Below are 21,080 nucleotides of genomic sequence, written 5' to 3'. Positions count from 1 at the left end.
TTAGGTTTAATTTGCTCTTCTTTTTTGATGTCCTAAGGTTGAAGCTTTGCTTTTGATTTGAGATATTTCTTTTTTTTAAAACAAAAATAGGCATTTACAGCTATAAATTTCCCTCTAAGCACTTTTTTAGCTGAATCCCATATATTTTAGTATGTTATATCTTCATTTTTTATTCATCTCAAAATATTTTAAAATTTCTTCTTTGACCCATTGGTTGTTGAGGAGCATGTTGTTTATCTTCCACATGTTTTTGAGTTTCCCAAACTTCTTTTTGTTACTGATTTCTAATTTCATTCTATTATGGTTGGAGCACATACTTTGGATGATTTCAATCCATTAAAATGTATCAAAGTTTGTTTTATGGCCTAGCATGTGTTCTGTCCTGGAGAATGTTCCAGGTGCATTTGAGAAGAGTATATATTCTGCCATTGTTTGGTGGAGTGTTTTATAGATGTCTGTTATGTCTAGTTGTTTTTCAGTGTTATTTAAGTCTCATATTACCATGTTGTTCCTCTGCCTACTTTTTCTATCCACTATTGAAAGTGGTATATTGAAGTCTCCAACTATTCTTTTTGTGGTATTGAATTTTGAATTTGCAGTGGCAAGCTAAACCTGTTCATTTTTGGGAGTTAGAAGTATATCAGATTTTCAGTTCTGTCTGTATTGCTACATCTTTGGCAGGAGGACTCTTTCATTTAGGCCACTCTTAACTTCACTTTCAAGGCTCATTTGCAAATATAATCAAGATAAAGTTAATAACCCCAAATTTGTTATATCTGATTGCCTAGGGCTTCAAGCATATGAAGAGGAATCATTGTTAATTAGAAATATAAGAAGCAGCTTTATCACAAAAAATGATAAAGTGGATGGTAACATGTTCTTACTCAGATCCAAAGGAGGGAGATGATAATAAAACAGTGATTCTTTGATATTGGAATAATGATCACCCAAGGGGAAAGCGTCTGTAAATGAAATCCTTAAAAGTTTGAAAGTATTGATTATTTTATTCATTTCCTCCCTCTTACCTACAGAACAGTGCATAACAGAACCCTATGTTTATATTTTGTGTTTTGAGGTAGAGAAATTAACTTTTTTCTTTCCGTAATTATAAACTAATTACAGAAAAGGAAACTTAGTTTTTTACTGGGGACCAAAGTTTTTTTTTTTTTAATTTTATTTATTTTTGGCTGCATTGGGTCTTCGTTGCTGCACACAGCCTTTCTCTGGTTGCAGTGAGTGGGGGCTACTCTTCGTTGCAGTGCGCGGGCTTCTCATTGCGGTGGCTTCTCTTGTTGTGGAGCACGGGCTCTAGGTGTGTGGGCTTCAGTAGTTACAGCGCATAGGCTCAGTAGTTGCAGCATGCGGGCCCTAGAGTGCACGGGCTTTAGTAGTTGTGGTGTGTGGGCTCAGTAGTTGTGCTGCACGGGCTCTAGGGTGCTCAGGCTTCAGTCATTGTGGCACGTGGGCTCAGTAGTTGTGGCGCATGGGCTTAGTTGCTCTGCAGCATGTGGGATGTTCCTGGGCCAGGGATTGAACCCGTGTCCCCTGCATTGGCAGGTGGATTCTTAACCACTGTGCCACCAGGGAAGTCCCAGTCAAAGTTTTTTAATCCCTTTCCTTTAATTGTAAGATCAGTTTGTACTTAAGTGTGTGTACTGGGTACACTCATACTCCTAAGCCATCTGTTATCTTTGAAAATCCTTCCTATTTCCTCCCTCTCTTAAGAAAGAGATATACGTAGTTAGGGATTGGGAGTTAACATGTGAGATGAATCTGTCCTCTTTTGACTGAGTGTGAGGGAGCTGGTTAGGTAACTTAGTATTCTAGGTCATGGAATTCATAGGATTGATTATCTTATTACATCTTTAAAATGTAGATGTTTAAATGACTTGAGGTAGTCTTACAGTAGCTGTGATGAGACTATAAAAAAGAAAACATAAAACATATCTAGATTTCTAGATTCAAATGAACTGTGTCTTTTCTTAACAGTAACCTCAACATATAGGGCGATGCTACAATTGCTAATTTCTAGAACTCCTGTTTTGTTATTGCCTTCTGAAGGAAATTTCTGGGGAAATCACTAATATGGTTGATGATTGCATCTTGTTCTTGAGACCAAACCAAATCATTCAGGTTAATTGATTTATTAGACCTACATCTGAAGAATTTTGGATATTTCCCAAATAAAATACATATTCTATTCCCACATCAGATGAAAGACTTATCAGCTATCCTTTATTATAGTTTATACTGGATTAATGTCCTGAGCCTGAATGGATGAAGATTTATTACAATATTCTAAGGAGCAATCGAAAGCAGGGACATACGCAAACCTGAATCATTGTACAGAATTTTAAAAGTAATATTCTTTCTAATCACATTTATTATAAACATACAGTGTCCAGCTAACATGGGCATTGTAGGCTGGCCAAGGAACCTAACCACCATTCACAGCACTGTTTCTATTGCAATTCGTATCGAGGTTCAAAGCACAAGTCTACATACTTTTAGAACACAGTTTGCTCAAAAACTAGAGGTGGCCTGGACTTTGAGTTCCTGCCAGATTAAATGTTTAGCTTTTGTGGCCACAAATCTCATGAAACAACAAGGCTGCCTTGAAACCTTTCCATAGTTTCTATTACTAGGCATACAGTGTATTTCAAAACAGTACAGATGTTAGGGATGAAGTCAGCAACACCACAGAGAAGGGAAATTCATATCATGATAGCAAACAAATAGAAACAAATTTTAATCATATGATGTTTTGGGCTTCTCATACAGATACTATTTGATGTTCTATTGCTTTATGTTGTTGCTTTGGGACCTCAAGGATTAAGGAGGACTTTCTCTCTCAAAGGACCAGAGCTGGGTGAATTTATCTTGGGAACTAATGCTGATAACCAAAAAGTAGATTTCATCCTGACTGGTTAGTGGTTATTTCATTCAATATAGCTTATAGACTTAAAAATTGTGAAATTTAAATTTTATGAACAATAAAACTCAAATTTATATTTTATGTCCAATATTTGGTGCTTTCATAACAACTCTGTAAATAAAAAGAGTTGGGCATGAAGTACCCGGAAGAGGGTGGGAGGAGGCAGTAGTAACAAATACTTTGTGTTGTGTTAGCATGGACTTCCCTGTCTAGCCCTGCCTCCTACTCTTCCTGGTTGTGTTACCTTTATGTTTCCAGGATCTCCTTGGTGATAGCAAATGTGGCTGGATGTGAATTGAGGGGGCAGGATATTTTTTTCCCTAAACTTTGCCAAGACCTAGCTGGGTGCCAGAAGAGAAAATTTGCTCTCTGGAAGGAGGTGTTGTGGTTGGAAATAAGTGGGAGGGTGATAACAACATCTAGTTTATTTCCTGCCAATCTTCCCAACTCTGTCTCATAAGCTTTTCTTTTTACAAGGCATCTCTGTGCTTCTATTCATAAATTTTACATTATAGAACATTGAGGGAACTTAAAAGGTGATTAAATTCTGCAAATGAAGATCAGCTACATGATCTAAATCATACAACCCCTTAAAGACAGAACTGTGAGGAGAATCCAGGTGTCCTCCATCCAGTATATCTTTCTAATAGCCCATAGTAGCCTCTTTTCTGGCATCCTGCAGTCTGTTTTGCAGAGCTGGTAGGTCTCAGCATGATTAAAAAAAAATGTTTTAAATGTTTTAAGACATTCTCCTCCTTTTCCAAACACACACATACAAACATTTTGTTAGCCATTGAGATAGTTTTGTTACCAAACCAGGTTTGTTTGGCTGATGCACAGCAAGTAAAATGCTGAGACACTGAGGCAGCAGAGAAAGGGTTTATTCATGAAGCAACCAAGTGAGGAGATGGTAGAACAAATCTCAGATCTGCCTCCCCAAAGGCAAGGGTCTTGAGATATTTATGGGATAAAGAAGCAGGGTGGTCTTAGGCATGGGGAAAGGTGATTGGAGGTAGAGAAAAGGTGAGGCAATTGGTGTTCTGTGCAGGTGTATCTGAGTTGCATGCTTCTTCATGGGATGCATGTTCAAAAATGGAGGATCTTAGCATGTTCTGAGGGTGGAGTTTTTGGCTCTCTGGTATCAAAAGATCATTCATTGGACATCTGCTCAGGCCCAGTTTTAGGGACGGTGGTCCCAACCAGTGTTAGCTGGCTTGAACTCGGCAGAAGCTGACTCCAAGATTCTGGAACACAACTTAAGACCCCTGTTACTATAGTGACCCAGAGTCAGAGGTGTTATCTATAGGGGTGGTTAAGGAGTCATAATTAAGGCAAGCTTGGTCAGTGAAGGCAGGTTACAAGCAGAAAGGTTTTTAACAAGCTGTTCCCTTACCTGCTTGTCTGTAAGACAAACTCAGGAATTTCTGTTAGTCATCAGTTTCTGTTAACTCTATGAAACATGGTTTCAGGATGGGCTTTTTTTTAACCCTTTGGGGCATGGTTTCAGTTTCTTCTCTGAGACCCATATTGTCCTGCCTTTTCATTCTTTGAAAGACTTCCCTGAAATTACCCTTTTCTTATTGCCATGAACTTGTTGACCTTCAGCTGGATTTCAGCATCTTATGTGTAATACAGATCAGACAGTGGATTTGTAAGTGGGAAAATGAATTCTGGTGGCATGGAATCCAGGCCTACAGATTTCACAGTTTTGTCTAGGGCCTATTTTAGTTACATTCTGCTGTTTGCGGGAAAAAAAAAAAAGGTATCAAAAGAAATTTGAAATACAACCCAGTTGCACATTGAATAGCTTACTTGGGCCATTACAACCCTAGCAACTGTCCGTGGTGAACCTGGCAGTTCTTGGAATGTGGTCTGTCTTGTAGAGCAGAGAGAAAGGAACATGATCCCCAAGTCTTATCCATTTACCACCTAATTTTCTGTGGACATCTAGGTTCTTGTAATACCACTCTGTTGAAATATTCATCTCTGGAAATCACTAAACTTAGAATCATGCCTCATTCTGTTTAAGAATCCAAGGAGACATCATTTTAAGGCATGGTATTGTTGAGAATGAACCTGTTAACATAGTTCGATCAACCTTCTGGAAGGAATGAAAATAACAATTCTTTGTTTTCCCCATGAGGTCACCAACTGATGATGGAAGAAGCAGAAGCTGGTTCTGTGGCTCGTTTCTGTTGGGAATGCTTTCAGACAGGCTGAAATTTTAGGAATTAAAGAGAATAGCTAAATAATAAGAGAATCCCTACTAATAATCCCCCTACACATACTCAGGGATCCCAGATAAACAGAAAATGAATTTTTCAGAGGAATTTAATCAGAGTGAAGAAGCCTCAGAATGGGATGGGGGAGAGGAGTTACGTAAAAGGATGCAATTCTTTTTTAAAAGGGTCATAAGGGAATAAAAGAATAGGTCAGAATAGGGCTCTGACAGGCTTAAAGAAGTTATGTGGTCCTTAGTTAATAATTTTTAAAAAGTGTATATTGAAATAATATTATTTACAATATGTTAGGTTAAATAAAATCTATCTTTAAAGTTAATTTCACCTGTTTTTTTTTTTACTGGAAAATTTAAAATTATACATGTGGTTCACATTTGTGGCTTGCATTATATTTCTATTGGATCCCGCTGAGCTGGGCACTTCAGAGCTGTGCCTTCTTGGACAGGTCTTTTAACTTTCTGGGCTTCAGCACAAACATCCCTGAAAAGCAGGAGATAAAGGTGACCAGCTGGACTTGCTCCTTGTATACTTTGGTAATATTTGCCTAATTTCTAAATTTGAATTCTTTCTCTGCTAGATGTTTTGAGCGTTGAAAACTGTTATGAACAACTATTTTATGTTTCTGAACCTGTGTCACATAGTCTCTACCACTTAAGGTCCCACAAATCCCACAACTTTAGCTGCCTTGCAAATAATCTCTGAATATAGCTCATTTACTTGTGACAGGTAAATACAGGAGTGTATCCCAGTATCTTGGGAAACCCAGGGGTGGAGAGTGTAGGGCAAGGGCCACAGAATGAGTCAGGGCCTGGGCTAGGATTAGCATCTCTGTGACTCACGGTCGCATTCTAACCACCAGACAATTCTCTTGAGAAATACTGAGGGTGATGGCCCTTTCCCTACCAGGGTACCAAGGATTGCTGAATCAGTGTTTATCAAGCTGGCTGTGTAAGTGATAAAAGCAGGGTGGGAGCAGCATAGTTGGTGGATGTTAGCCTGTGGTGCTGGGCTATCTCTGTATGAACTACTGTAGAGGATAGATACATCACTGGTTTGGTATAAGAAAGAGTGTCAGGAGAACCCACTGACGTTATCGCTTTAGTGAAACCTGGAGGAAATCCCACAGCAGAAGTGAAAATGTTACTTCCTACTTTTAACAATATTTATATTGTGAGGCTTAGCACGATCCGGTGGGAGAAGAATTGCATAGATTCAGTTGTATGCCAGAAGGCATTTGTGCAGGCGCGTTGTAGCTACCTCTGTGCCGAAGGCATATTTAAGTTTTTGAAGGTCATATTTGATAGAACTTAGCTTTATTCCCATAACACTTTATACACAATTTTCTTGTGGCAGTGATCACAGTGTTTTAGTTACGTGTCAACATCCGTGTCTTCAGCTACTCTTTGAGCTTCTCAAGGGAGGTACTGTGTATTTTTCTTTCTGTTCCTCCAATACTAAACAGTGTCTGCTACCTACAGAGCAGTTATAAGGTTTGATGTATTGAGTGTGTCTTATTTAAGAATAGGAGGCAGAAAGAGGAAAAAAGAACTCATGATGCACAGGAGCCTCTAGTGAAAGAGACTAGTAGGGAGGGAATCTAACTTCATAATTTCAAATTTCAAAGCACCTGCCTGTTCTTTGAGCTGGAACAGGGTTGAAGGAAGATGACTTTAGAAATTTTGAATATACAAACCTAAGCTTGCAATTTAGCTTGAGGTAGACAATTGAGGACTAAAATGTCTACCCTGTAGACAGGGTAAGAAATGAACAGAACTGAGGCGTTAGAAGTCGGCAGCTAGAAAGGCAAGGAGAGAAGGGTATTTGGAAGGTAGAGAGGCTGAGGAGATGGTATGGAGTGGTTGAGAGAGGAACAAGCCAGAGAAAAATTACTTATTGCAGGAAATGGCTAGTGGTTTTTTTTTAAACAGTGAGTCTAATATTTAGTTTTAAGTTTTCATACTGTATTGTATATACAATTTCAAACTGTATTGTAATCTCTGTCCATAACGCCCTAAAATTTAGTAAAAGTTTGCTGCACACAATTTGGTCAGTGGTGCTTTGGAATAAAGAAACTGAAACAGTGTTCAGCCAGGAATGGGAGGGTGAAAAATCTTTCAAAGGCAGCCATTACAGGAAGGAAAATCCAATATGGAGCTTAGAAACAGGGCATTATGAAAACATATACAAGCAATATTACATACTATATGTACTCTCTTGTTAAAGGATAAATTCTTGTAATTACAGAAAAAGAACGTTGTAGCAAGCTCAGCAGTTTTTTAAACAGTTTTTCAATTTGTCCCTAAATTGTCTTGGTAATTATAGCAAGCATTTGATGAGCACTTGTTCTTTGCCTAATACTGTTCTAAGTACATCAGATGTATACAATTATTTAATCCACTAACAACCTGGAGCCTTTGAGACACAGAAAGATTAAGTGACTTGCCCAACTCATTTAATTCTCACAACATTGAGGCAGGAACCATTATATCCCCATTTTACAGATCAGAAGTCTGAGGCACAGGAAGTTAATTAACTTGGCTAGGTCACACAGCTACTAAGAGTGGAACTGAGATTTGGACCTAGGCAGTTTGGCTCAGTCATCTCCACAGATATTTTCAAAAGCTTTATATACATTTATTCAGCTAAGCACTATAGGAAATAGAGGTAAAAAGATAAATTAAAAAAAATGTTTTCTTCAAAGTGCTCAAATTCCCATTTGGGGAAGGGACGTGTTTGTGTGTGTGTGTGTGCACGCGTGTGTGTATGCACATGAGCGTGCATGCGGGAAGGAAGGGTGAAATAAGACATGGTTGATATCCCCAAGATGCTCTAATTTTCACTAGGGGAAAGGAAACGAGGATGAAAGCTTTCCGTGTGGTTATACCCGACACCTGAATAAAGCTTATAGGATTTCCTAAGGGAACATTCATTATTTAATTTTTTTTTTTTTTAATCAGCTTTTTGACTGTTCTGCTGATTTTTTGGGGGGACAACAATACAATTCAGAATTTGAGGTCTAGGTATCTGCAGGGGTTCCTTCCTGTCTTTCATAATGTTAAACCCACCTCCACTTTGTGCTCCTCCTAAACTTCATCTCCACACGGGGCCACCACTTGCTGACCAGTCACAGTGAGCACAAGTTCCACTGGAAGCAGAAGCTCTAATCCCAAAGGAATGACCTGCTGGAGATGGTGGCTGTTGGCATAATTGAAATCCCAAGTCAGGCCCCACTTGATGACGAGTCATTTGTGATTGAAATGAGGGGTGGTGTTAGATATTATTCAGGTTTCAAAAGTAAGGGTGCTTGACAAGTGCTTCATTATACAGTTACTTTTTTTTGGATAGCGAGGAAATTTTCCTCTTCATGTTTTCTTATCTAATCCCTGTTTCCAAAGACAATTAAGCCCCTTTGGATGAAGACATCTGAGTTTCATTTTAAATATAATATAATGATAATTATATGGGTGTGATTCTATCTTCCTTCACTCTCTGTATCACTTAGAATTGAGTTTCTGTTAGGAGTTACAACTGGCAGTGGCTTAGATAAATAGAAATTTATTTGTGTTTTACACACACATACACACACACACACACACACACACACACACACACACACAATAAATCTGGGGGACGATAATCCAGGGATGCCATAGGCACTCAGGCTGATTCTATTCCTCTCTCCAAAAATGTAAGATATTGATCTCTTGTTTGCCAGCTCATGGTCACAAGATGGCTGCTGCACCTTCAGATTCACATGCATGTTCCAGGCATATGGATAAAGTGTAAAGGGCCCAAGGGGAATGTCAGCCAAATCTCACTATCTTAAAAGACTTTCCCTAAAACTCCACTCGTCAATTTGTTTATATCTCATTGTCTAGATCTCACATGGCCACCTTTAGCACATGCATACTGCTGTCCCTAATAAAATTGGAGTTCTCTTAGTAAGGAAGAAGGAGCCCTGGTATTGAGTAGACCAACAGCAGTGTTTGCACTCTCTCACTTTTCCTTCTCAAACATCAAATATTTGTAGAACTGTATTTAGTTACAGAAACCTTAGAGATAATGCAGACCAATATTTCTTTCTCATTTTACAGATAAGGTCACCAAAGACCAGAAATACTGAGTTTTCTATTTAGAGTCAGGGAAGAGAGAAATGGGAAACTTAATTCTTACATCGCTTATGGTGGGTATTACATTTGTTCTTCATTGTATATGCTAGCATGTAAATTACTTGAATTATTTGAATGTATTGTATATTGTATTTATTACTTGAATTTATTGTATATTGTTGGTATATCCATTTATTTATTGTGTTTATTGTGTAATATTTATTTGTTTTATATTGCATTATTTTTTGTATATTGTATTTATTACTTAAATTGATTGTACTTTGTATAAATATATGTATTTTGAATTTATTGTATATTATATTTATTACTTCAGTTTATTTTATAATGCTTTTATATGTTAGAATGTAAATAACTTGAATGAAGAACTGCCAAATTTATTTTTGTGTTCCCCTGAGTAAGTACCAAAAAATTCACTGGAGAGACATCTTTAAATATTACTTGAATTTATTGTATCATGAATATCACTACCAAAACGTCAGAGGGGAGAAGGAAGAGAATTTATACCTAAAAGGAATCAATTCAAAAAGTAGAATAAACATAGCAATATAAAAATATTAATTAGAAAACATACTTCAATATGCAGGAATGGTCTATTGTGGAACTGAAGTTTCATTTGTACCACATACTGCTCCATGAAAACCCTGATAAATGGAGAGAGAGATGAAGAGGAATGATGCATGTGACATTAGATTTTTCTGAGAAATCTTTGCTGCTTCAGACTGCTGGTTGGGTGCCATTGTGGTTGATGTGTATGTCTAACCAGCTTCTTCCAGGTCTTCTGTTTTGTTTGCTCTCCAGCTTTCTCAATCTCATTAGTCTCAGCGTTTTCTTTCTTTTCTTTATATCTTTCAGCAGTAAGGAGGGCTAAAATTTTCCCCAACAGCAACAATTGTTCTAACTTTCCTTTCCAAAAACTAGTTTAGTTTGAGATAGTCCCATTAGGCTGATTGTGTTCTTGATCTTCACTTTTCATGTCTCTTTTCCTAGGAATACTTTCCAGTGTGCGTCATGGGAACTCAGGTTTGTATCAGACCCCCTAGGAAGGGCCTTTTTATTTGATTTCCCAATTGCTCTACAACAATTTTGCACAAGCTCGGGGGTCACACATTCTAAATGTTTCTCAGGACGTCACTGTTTTTAAACACACATATTGGATTTTTAGCGTTGATTTTGTTCTACCTGCCCTTAAAGCTTCTTAGGTAGACAGGGGCTGTGCTTTTTATTATTTAATTATGCTTCGTTGGAAGGTATCTTTCAGTGAAGTAATGAAATTTCTTTCTTCCCTTAGGGGAAAAGTATGCGTCTTTCTCTTAATACATAATTAAGTATTCTGACATCATAGAAATAAAAGTTTGGTAAACCATTTCCTTGAGAGTTGTCAAGGATTAAGTCACCAAAAGAGAACCTGAGGAAGTTAACAGTTACCACCCTGGGTCAGGCAAGGCTTAAGTAAGTGGCTTCAAGATATGTCTATGATCTCCAGTTTTTGAGTGAGCTAAGAGTTGGGAGCACCCTCTAATGGAAAAAAAGGTACTTAGTGGGCATCCCAAAAGGGAAATTGGGCTTCACAATAAGGGGAGACCTGGTGGTTGGACAGACCTGAGGCAGGACGCCATCAAGGCTACATAGCCCCAGCTCGGAGCAGTAGGCGAAACAACCGAAGTATCATAAAAGATATAATCAGCCCAAACCTGCTCCAGTACATGTACTGCAGGCAATAAGCATGACAAGGTACTCCTGGAGTCCAGTAATCGTGAGTTTCAAGGGAGACAAAGAAGATAGTTGTAGAGTATTCACAGTTCAGAGAGAATCTTTGGGGGTAGGAGTAAGAACAGGATTTGTGTAGGCAAAGTATATCTCAGTTAGAAATGATAATCTTGGCGGTATTAAGAAATAGAATTTAAGAGGCATTGAGGCCCCAACTGGAGCTAGAAAAATGCCTTTCTTTAGCTTACAGACCAATTATATTTCACAAATAGATCTCTTCCTATGTTCCTGTGCTTTATTTCTTCCTGCTCTTTATGCTATATGCTTAATTTGTTAGCAAAAGGCTTTTTTGAAATCATATCTCAGAAGAAATCAAGATGCATATGTGTTCAGGATGATGTGTGCTTGCTTGTGTAAGGGCTTGTGTTCATGAATTTGTGTTTGGAGATGGTGGTGGAAGAGTGTCATTAGGCAAGGAAGAAAAGGAGAATGCAAGAAAAGCATCTGGAAATGTAGGAAAAGAAAGAATCCACACCAACTTACCTGTAGTGACCCGAATATAATTTTCTTTAAAAAATTTCATTCCGTTGTGGGACAGCTCTAATGGTGAGAAAGGTTCTCTCAGGTTATCTCTACCTGCTGAGTTAAGTTTTGCCTCCAGGAACAATAAAGCAAATAAATTCCTTCTTCGGTAAGACAACTTCTCAAATTCAAAGCTAAGATTATATTTGGCACAATTTTGAGGGACCAAAGAATGTGTTCGCAATCCAAAGACTTCTATAGGAAAAACTGTTGATGAAAACAATCATCATTAATCAAATTACATACTGTAAACATTTCCAAACAATTCCTTTTCAATGATCTTAGAATTAAGTATCAGCTTAATAGTATGTTCATAAACAGTTGTTAGTCCTGTTGAATTTCTCTTTTCTGCCTTTGAAACTCAAAGGATGAAGCAGCTTTAAGTGGAAGTATCTACAATTCTAAGCACTAGAGTCTCTTGGTATTTAACCTCAAAGATTTTGCCTTATTTCTGGTTTCCTCTTCCAGGAAGGATTCTTCCACTCAAGGGTGGAATTGAGATTGAACGTTAAACTCAATCCAGACAGGGAACAAACCAACAAACCACAATAAAAATGAAAAGAAAATATTTACCTCATTGGGCAGGGTACACGCACACAGCATGCACGCACACACCCCTGCACACACACACGCACCACTCTGTCGCTCTGACCTCACTCTCCAGCAGTGAGAGGCCTTTCACATAGAGTATTAGAGGGCTCTACTTTTTGGCCCATTGACAGAGGTCTCTGAGCTTCTGCATTGCCTTCTTTCTTGTCTGCCAGCTGACTGAGGATGAGGGTTGAATTAGCTTTGAAAATAATTCTGATTCATTATTCATTATTAAAACTCTATTCTTCCCCATCCAGTTATGATATGGGCAACTTAATTCCAAATACTGCAGCCTAGAACAGTGTGATATTATATAGTTTCTGGTTAGCTAGAGCGTCTACTCTTGGAGTAGTCAGGTGCCCTAATGGAGAATCCCCAGCCGAAGGGTGGACAGCAGGCATTATATCAGAGAAGCCACTCTCCAGAGTTGGCTAACACAGGTGCTTCAGCTGTCCCTGCATTGATCAACACCAGATGGTGAATGTCAGATGTATTTTTTTATTTGGTGAAATTTTTGGTTTGTTAGCATAATGGATACTAGACATGGACTTGCATTGATAAAATTGAAGGTCATGAAGACATATAGAGTGGCTAAAATATATATATATATTTAAATTTATTTATTTATTTAACATCTTTATTGGAGTATAATTGCTTTACAATGGTGTGTTAGTTTCTGCTTTGTAACAAAGTGAATCAGCCATATGTATACATATATCCCCGTATCTCTACACAAATATATGGAATCTTAAAAAAAAAAAAAAAAAAAGGTCATGAAGAACCTAGGGGCAGGACGGGAATAAAGACGTAGACCTACCAGAGAACGGACTTGAGGACATGGGGAGGCGGAAGGGTAAGCTGGGACGAAGTGAGAGAGTGGCGTGGACATATATACACTACCAAATGTAAAACCGATAGCTAGTGGGAAGCAGCCGCATAGCACAGGGAGATCAGTTTGGTGCAAGAGGGCTAAAATATTTTAAAAGACACTTTCCACTTTTGCATAAACACATTCTTAGAGTTAGTGAGTTCTATAGACTATTCTGTAGGATAGTGCTGAGGCTTAATCTTTAAACAATCCTATGACGAGCTGTTATTGAGGAGGATTTCTGGTTGGTTAATACCAATGTCAGAGTACTAGAGCCCTGCCTTTGGAATGTTCTGTCCAGCTCACAGAAACCTGTCATGGAAGTGGATGGTTCGACACCAACAAGGACAGAGAACTAGGACTTGGAGCTAACAGAGAAGTTTGAATCAACTCCTTTGTTCTTGCTTGCTAATGAGGTTAGTCAACATGATGGCAGAATTGGGCACAGGATTTGATTTCCTTCTAACCTGGTAGAGAGGTTGGGGAATAGTAGCTAATACATGTGTACATCCAACATTTTTAGCAACTAACATTATCTACCAGAAAGAATCTAAGAACTGGGCACGGTCAAAATGGCTTGGGTCAATTTGCCATACACTCCAAAGAATTTTTTTTTTTCAACTCCCTAATTCACTGTAACACCTTATTTTAAATGTCTTCAGCAGATTGAGAGAGTACAGACAACTTCTCATAGTCACTTTGGAATTCTCGGGAAACTCAGGTTGCCATGGACAACCGAAGGAAGAAGGGTTGAGGGGTGAAAGAGAAAGCATGTTTGGGCAGCCGTGCTGTTCTCTGCCTGGCCGGTGTGATGATCTTTCCGGAAGGGAATGTGGGGACAGGCGACCAGAGTTCTTACTCACTCCCAGCAGGGGCCTACTCCATGTGGTGAACGTCTCAAATGAGGGATTTTTCTGTTCCTTTGGATTAGCTGCGTGGGTCAAGGGCAAGAGTGAAGCCTGTATCATTTCCCTGCCCCTTTGCCTTGGCGAGGCAATGTGTGTGGTCCTGCGGGTAGAGCGTTTAGTGAGAACCGGGGTAGTGGAATGAGTTCTCCCAGCTGGATGGAGAGGCACTCCAGAAGGAGGACGCTCTCGGCCTGATGAGTGACTCTGAGTAGCTGTGTTTGTTGTTATACTGCTTTGTGGCTGACTCCTCTTTCAGAGCAACTTTGAGATAGCCGTATCACTGATATAAATTGAGTAAACACAATTTTTTCCCCCTTTGAGTCTGCTTTATCTTCCATTGTTGGTGATATCATCTGACAAGTCACTTCCCAAATGCCTTTTGGGCTTTTGTCTCAGAAAGGAAGATGAGTAGCTCAGGGTAATGGGACAAGAACTTTTGCTTTAGGAGAATCCAAGTAAATGGCAGTGGTGAACCGTCTTTGAAGCTGGTGTGTGGCCTGCATTTGCTTCGCGTCCTCCATCTCTTGGCATTTTCTTGGCAGCCACAACTGGAGCCAGTGGTGAGCAGCATGAAGAGAGTCAAGGTCATGGACACCAGGAGGCAGATACCTCACCCTGGTGCTGGCCACCCCTTAGTCCGCACCAGGGGGCACACAAAGAGAGAGGCACTAAGTTTTCTGGAAAAAGCCCGTGATGTCTGGGAAACTGGAAACTAAAGACATCAAAACCTTAAAAAATTTTATCTTTACAACTATCCACGATTTATAATCTAGGTCAGTTTTTGTGGGTGATACAAGTTTCTTTGAAGATAAAAGCAGGGTTTGGTGACTGCAGTTATCAGTGGCTGTTATAACATGTTTGGGGTTTGGGTGTGTAAGTTCTTGAAACGACCACATTCCCTTTACTGCCAGTCTGGTCATGAAGGGTTCTGTTGATCACATCTGTGGCTATTTCTGGAGTTGGACCGGATTTAAAAACAGATATGGGTGGCTTGGTAATAATTATTTCTTTAATGGCAGTGAGATTTTCATTTTATCTGTCGTAGAATGACTGACAATCCTTGTTTTTCAGTTGTAAAGTAATGTATGTGATTGTGGTATATTTTCTTGTGTCTCCTGCTGCTTAATCCTGCACCCCTGGGTAGGTGTTTTCCATAAGTTTCTACCGTGTTTGCAAATTTTGTGTATGTGTGTGTGCGGTGGGGTGGCGGGTAAGCTATGCAAATGCAGTCTAGCTCTTCAGTGTTTCAACAGAGTAGTTCTTTTGCTGTGGAAAAATGGCAACAATTTGAAGATATCATCTGGCAGGTTCTAAAGGGAGACTGTGAGTGCTGCCACTAACAGAAAGAGGAAGGAGCCGAATAAGCAAGATTGAGAGGGAAAGGTTTGATTTTTACCTTCCAGCTTTTGGGTATTGAGTTAAAATGTGGCTGATCTTTGCTGCTGTGGAGATGGGCAAGGGCATTAGAAGGCAAGTGAATGTTGTCAACACATATTTATTAGGTGCTGAGGTTACTGTAGTAAACAGGATGAAGGCTAGACCTCATGGAGTGTGCTGGGGGGAGAGAAAGCAAACAAGTAAACATATGAACATAAAATATAATTTCAGGTAAGGTGAGAGAGACGAGGAAAAGTAAGTAGAAACCTGAATGAAGTGCAGGAGGCAACCAGATGGAAACCTGGGAGAGGGAGAGGGTGTGGAGGGAAGGAAACTAGGGAGAGGGGGACAGGGGCGAGATCCTGGAGGACTTTGATCTCGGCTGGCTGGGAAACCTTATAAGGATTTGCACATGGAAGTGATATCATCTGATTTATGGCTTCAAAGGCTGACTCAGGTGCATCATCGCTTGTATATTTTACTGGCTCTGTATCAGTTCTGGCAGAAAATCATTTTATCCTCAAAACAATGATTGAGTGGTCTCAATCTCTCTCAATTTAGCTTTTCCTAAAGCTGTAATAACCCCAGGATTCCAGAATTGCAAGTTTGTGATATTTACTTTGTTTTTTTTTTGTAATATTTACTTTTGACTGGGGCTTGGAGAAGGAACAATCAGGGCAGTTGTGAAGTAGTATATTAACTCAACAGTTCATAACTGACAGCAAAAAAGGATATAATTAAAATGCCAAGACGATGATTATTCTTAATTGATTTTCTTGCAACGTACCTGCTTTCTGTGGTGAGACTTTTTGGTAATATCAGGAATTTGTGGGTTTTTCAACTGTCTATCAGATCTCCGAGGTGGTATAGTGCAGTGGGTTGGAGGAGGGGCTTAAAGGATGGCTGACTGAAACTCATCTCTGCCATTACCAACTATCTACTTAACTACAGGGGATTTCTGAATAACTTCAAGTGAGGCGTAATATGAGTATCCCCCTTATGGGGTTGTGTGAGGATTAAATAAGATAATGCATAGGAATTATTCCTTACATAATAGTTCTCAGTGAATGTTATTATTGTTTTTGCTAAAGAAATTCCAACCATAGAAGATTTTTTAATTTCATAGAATAAATGAGGTAGTTAGCTTATTTTACGTACCTTGGCAGCCTGAATGGACAGAATTAAGACTCTAGAATGTGGAGTTTTGGGAAGTAGCACCCACTATTGGGGTGACATTATATATCATATATAATTATATATGAAAATAAATATATACTTTATATATAATATATATAATGTATAAATATATATATATATGTATATACATGCCATACATTATATAGGGTGTCCTAGACAAGAGGCAGACTCAAGGGAGCTGACATTGTTAAGAATCCCAAGTCTGGGGCAGGTTTTATGGTTTAAGTGTGGCAGGAAGTGATTTGTGGTGATGGATGAAGTTAGAGGTGTGAGGCAAAGGAAAGGAGATGAATCACAGAAAAGCTGCAAATGAAAAGAACAAGTTGGGGGTGGGTTGGGGGAAAAGCTATGGCTGCCAGTGGGTATGTTCCTCTTTTGGACTTTGATTTTTAGGTGCTATCACCTCAATCTTTTTTTACTGTCGTTTTCAATTGAGTTCACTAAAGGACATTTTAAAATGTGAAAATTTAAATCTGAGATTTAAAAATCTAACTCTCAGGGAAAATAGAATTGTCCTACAATATTTTGTTTTGTGCTAAATTTGCCAAATGTACTTATTCTGCAAAATATGAAAGTATTTGTTTTATAATCATATATTGTACTTAAATGTACTGCTGGCCTTCAAAAATGCCTGTGACTTATATAGCTGCTTAAAAATAGATTTTAGCTTATATTCATCCTTGGTCCTAACCAATAGCATAAAATCTTTTTTCTTAGGGGCTGCAATTTTTCTTCTTCATCCAAGGCATATAGCATTTCAAATAATTCAGTTTATAAGTAGAAACAGCAATCCTGGAAACATCCCTCATGGAAAGGGATGAAACCTTTTTCATGGGTTTCTGCTGGATATTCCCAGTGGTGTGCTGCTTCTCTGAAGTCAGGTTTAGATCAAAAAACCAAATATCTTCACTATTCGTAAATCTGATAATCCTTTTATTTTATTTACTTACTTGTGGCTGCGTTGGGTCTTCGTTGCTGCGCGTGGACTTTCTGTAGTTGCGGCGAGCGGGGGTTACTCTTCCTCACGAGCGGGGGCTACTCTTCCTCGCGGTGAGTGTGCTTCTCATTGCAGTGGCTTCTCATTGCAGAGCACGGGCTCTAGGCGCGAGGCCTTCAGTAGTTGTGGCGCGTGGGTTCAGTAGTTGTGGCTCGCGGGCTTAGTTGCTCCACGGCATGTGGGATCTTCCCGGACCAGAGCTCGAACCTGTGTCCCCTGCATTGGCAGGCGGATTCTTAACCACTGCACCACCAGGGGAGCCCCTCATAATCCTTTTAGCATAGATCAGGGAAAAGCTCCATTTTGTGAATGGATTCAGTATTCCATTCTTTCTTATATTTCCCTTTCCCTTCACTCTTTTTTTTTTTTTTTCTTTTTCTTTCTTTTTTCCTCTTTTTGATGACTGACTGCAGGAGAGGTTGGTTCCTTCCGAAGCCCAGAGGAACTGTGATCCTGGGCCACTGGTGAGGCTTCCGGTGATGAGCACCACTTGCGGCCTAAATGGGAAGGAGCAGAATGGTTCCGATGATGCTCCGGGTGTCCTCATCACCAGGGACCCTCGCCATCATTGTCCTCAGCAGCCACACTGTGGGACGGTACCAGTGTGTGGCCTGGATGCCTGCAGGGGCCATGGCCAGCCAGCGTGCCAGCCCCTGTGACACTAGCCAGGGGCTGAGCCTTGGAGAAATTGTGTGCAAAAACATTTATCTGAATTTTCTGAGTCCTCACATACCTTTCTCAGACCTTCAACAGCTAATGTCAGCTCTCAGCATTGCGTGTAAACCTAAGCCCAGTGCAGCTTCCGGGATGATGCAGATACTTCCATAGTGAGTTTAATTTTCATAGTGAGATATTTGTATGGTGAGTTCGATAAAATCCTGAATCTGCCAGGTGATTGTCTCTTGCCACCCCATCCTATTCCCCACTTCCCCCGTTTCTCACAGTTTCTTATCTCTTTCCCTTTAGGAATGTACGTTTTGTGATTAAGAAAGGAAAAAATAATGAGCAGGTCCTTACTTTACAGAGCGAGCCAGGCTGTGGCATGAGACGTGAGCTCAAGTCCCTCTGTGATACATGTTCTAAATAACATGTGCTCATTATACTCCCACGTTGCTGCTTATTTTTGAGGAGAGTGACCCTAACTGACACAGACTTTCAATGACACGCAATATTTTATACAGAAACTGAACTGAATAACGGAAGATAGGGTTATGGGAGGACAGGGAAACAAACTGGTCCAACATGGACTCCAAATCATGTTTATGCTTTGATTGCTTCTTCCACTTAGCAGTGAAGAATTCCATTCTGGATCAAGTGGATGAAGGAGATGGAGCATAGGAAAATATATTAGCAGGTAAAGCAGGGAATTTGGGAGACTTTGCTGCTGAATAACTGCAAGATTAAGAGTTAATCATTGTATGGTTTACAATAGGAAAATAATTATTCTATATCATTTTTGAGATTTAAAAAAAGATCCCCTGAGCCTAATTGTGACAATAAATTCATCCACTGGTCAGTGTTTATCCATTACTCATTCTGTGCTCAGTACTACAACGACTGTCAGCAATGTGGCCATATTGGCCATGATCCCTAACCTAATTATAAGGACAGAGACTAAAAATGTTTATAAAGTTAGAAAAATCAAAATAATTTTAATTATTCCCATGAGACTCTTGCTGTAGGACTGGAAAGTAAATCAATCATAGACAAACATGTATCAAGACTCAAATCCTATGACTTAGTGGGTCTTTGAGAAGGACAGATTTTGAGATCTTAGGCTCTCACTGAATATTTCTTTTGTAGCTGAAGAAAGTAGATAAAGAGAAAGAGTTTGGAGTTTCTTTTTGAACTTTCTCTTATCAGCAGTGATATTAGGATGACATAGTTATTGTTAAGGAATATGTAGTATAGTTCAGATTTAAGTGATAGGACAGGCAAAATATAATTTGTGTGATGAATATTTTAGAAGGATTTAATTGTGTCTGAAACACCTCTCTAGGGGGCTGGGATGTCAGACAAAATGCTCACAGTCACCACCTCCGCATTTCCTTTGGTACAAAGATCTGTGGGTGGAGAAGGAAAGGAGGTTGCTCACCTGGCAACCTTGGGTGAGGCCACAAACGGCAGATCTTTGAGATTGCGTTGTTGGCACTGCCCTCACAAGTCTGTAACTTAATTTCAATGAAGCAAAATAAATATGAGCAACCCTCCAGGCAAATGAACATATCTCCAGAGGCAGTATAAGGTAGGGAAGACAAAGTGGGATTTGGAATTCTGGCAGCCCTAAGTTGGAATCTGCGCTCATGACTTATGAGCTGCAGTGAGGCTGAGCAGGCTGTTGAAATGCCTGCTTCTCTCACTATAAGTCCCTGGAAGGCAGAGATTTTGTCGTTTAAAAAACGTTTTTATGATTACAGATATAATCAGTATTCATGGTAGAAAATGGAAGAACAAAGTAGGAAATAAAAATCATCCTTTAGCCAAATATTATAGCCCTTAACATTTTGTGACACATCTTTCCAGATTTTTCCCTTTGTGTGTGTATATAGTTAATCAAAATTGTTGTTATTTCATGACCATGTCTTTTATCCCTAGTGCCTGGTTTAATTAATGCATGTTAAGTGAATAAATGGCCTTTAACTTCTTGGTCTTCAGAACCTTCCTAGAGAAAATGAAAACAGTGACAGCAAGTATAGCATCCAGAGTTCTGAGAGTTGAATGAGATGCTAGCGATGTAGTACTCATTCATTGCCATCGAAGCTGTTATTGTTACTTTATTTCTCATTGAAAAGAGAGAGAGATACTAAATATTCTGGTTCAGAGGATTTGAAATTATTCATGATGGTATTTACTTACAGTTTGGAGACAGGTAGTAAGTCTAATACAAGGTGGTAACAACTCCCAGAGCACGGGAATGGACTGTAAATCCTAACGTAGGAATGGTGTTGTTTTGGCAAAAGCTGTCACTGAAGTCAGGAATAGAGAAAAATATAGTTGGTTACAGTGTTCTGCTCTGAGAGTGGTGACTTTATTCTCAAGCTGTTTCTCTAATAAGATACAATTTGCTCTCTGATACCAGCAGGTCTGTGACTCAAACTCCATCATGTTAAGGATCTCAAGCGTCCTTTCTTCCTTGTAGATCCCTATCTATAGAGCTGTTGTGGACCTGGATTGGGGGGTTGGAGATAGGGCATAGAAAATGTCTTTAGTGGAGCCATGGTCAAGGGTTCCTTGGGTCCTAGAGCCTCCCTCTCTAGTTGGTGTTCCTAGGATTGCAGCTGTAGCTGGGCAGCTGATTGGTAGCATGCTGTCAAAAATCACCCAACCCAGTAACTTTGTTTTACACATATGGTAGTAAGACCAAAAGAGATTATATGAACTTCTTAATTAGTTTCACATAACTAATTGGTGGCATTACTAGGCTTAGAACCAAAGGTTCCTATGAAGCAGCAAAATGTGGAAGAAAGAACACAGTTTGGAGTCAGGCTGCTTTTGTTTGAAACCTGGTTCTGCCATAGGTCCTTGGAGGATGTTGAATCTCTCTGAAC

At 39.4% G+C, this 21,080-nt stretch overlaps 1 long non-coding RNA gene across 1 annotated transcript in view; it reads left to right on the top strand.

The window, feature by feature from the left end:
• Positions 1-8,781: 8,781 nt before the first annotated feature.
• The window catches only part of LOC309624428, a 599,716-nt gene continuing 587,417 nt past the window's right edge, over positions 8,782-21,080 (top strand). Inside the window, exon 1 of the long non-coding RNA XR_014241912.1 lies at positions 8,782-9,358. This is a non-coding gene — a long non-coding RNA (uncharacterized lncRNA). The remainder of the gene's footprint in view (positions 9,359-21,080) is intronic.

This window comes from Balaenoptera borealis, assembly GCF_965194805.1.
Source record: "Balaenoptera borealis genome assembly, chromosome: 2".
NCBI lineage: Eukaryota > Metazoa > Chordata > Mammalia > Artiodactyla > Balaenopteridae > Balaenoptera > Balaenoptera borealis.
Note: the sequence above shows the minus strand (reverse complement) of the source record. Positions and strands in the feature narration are given on the sequence as shown.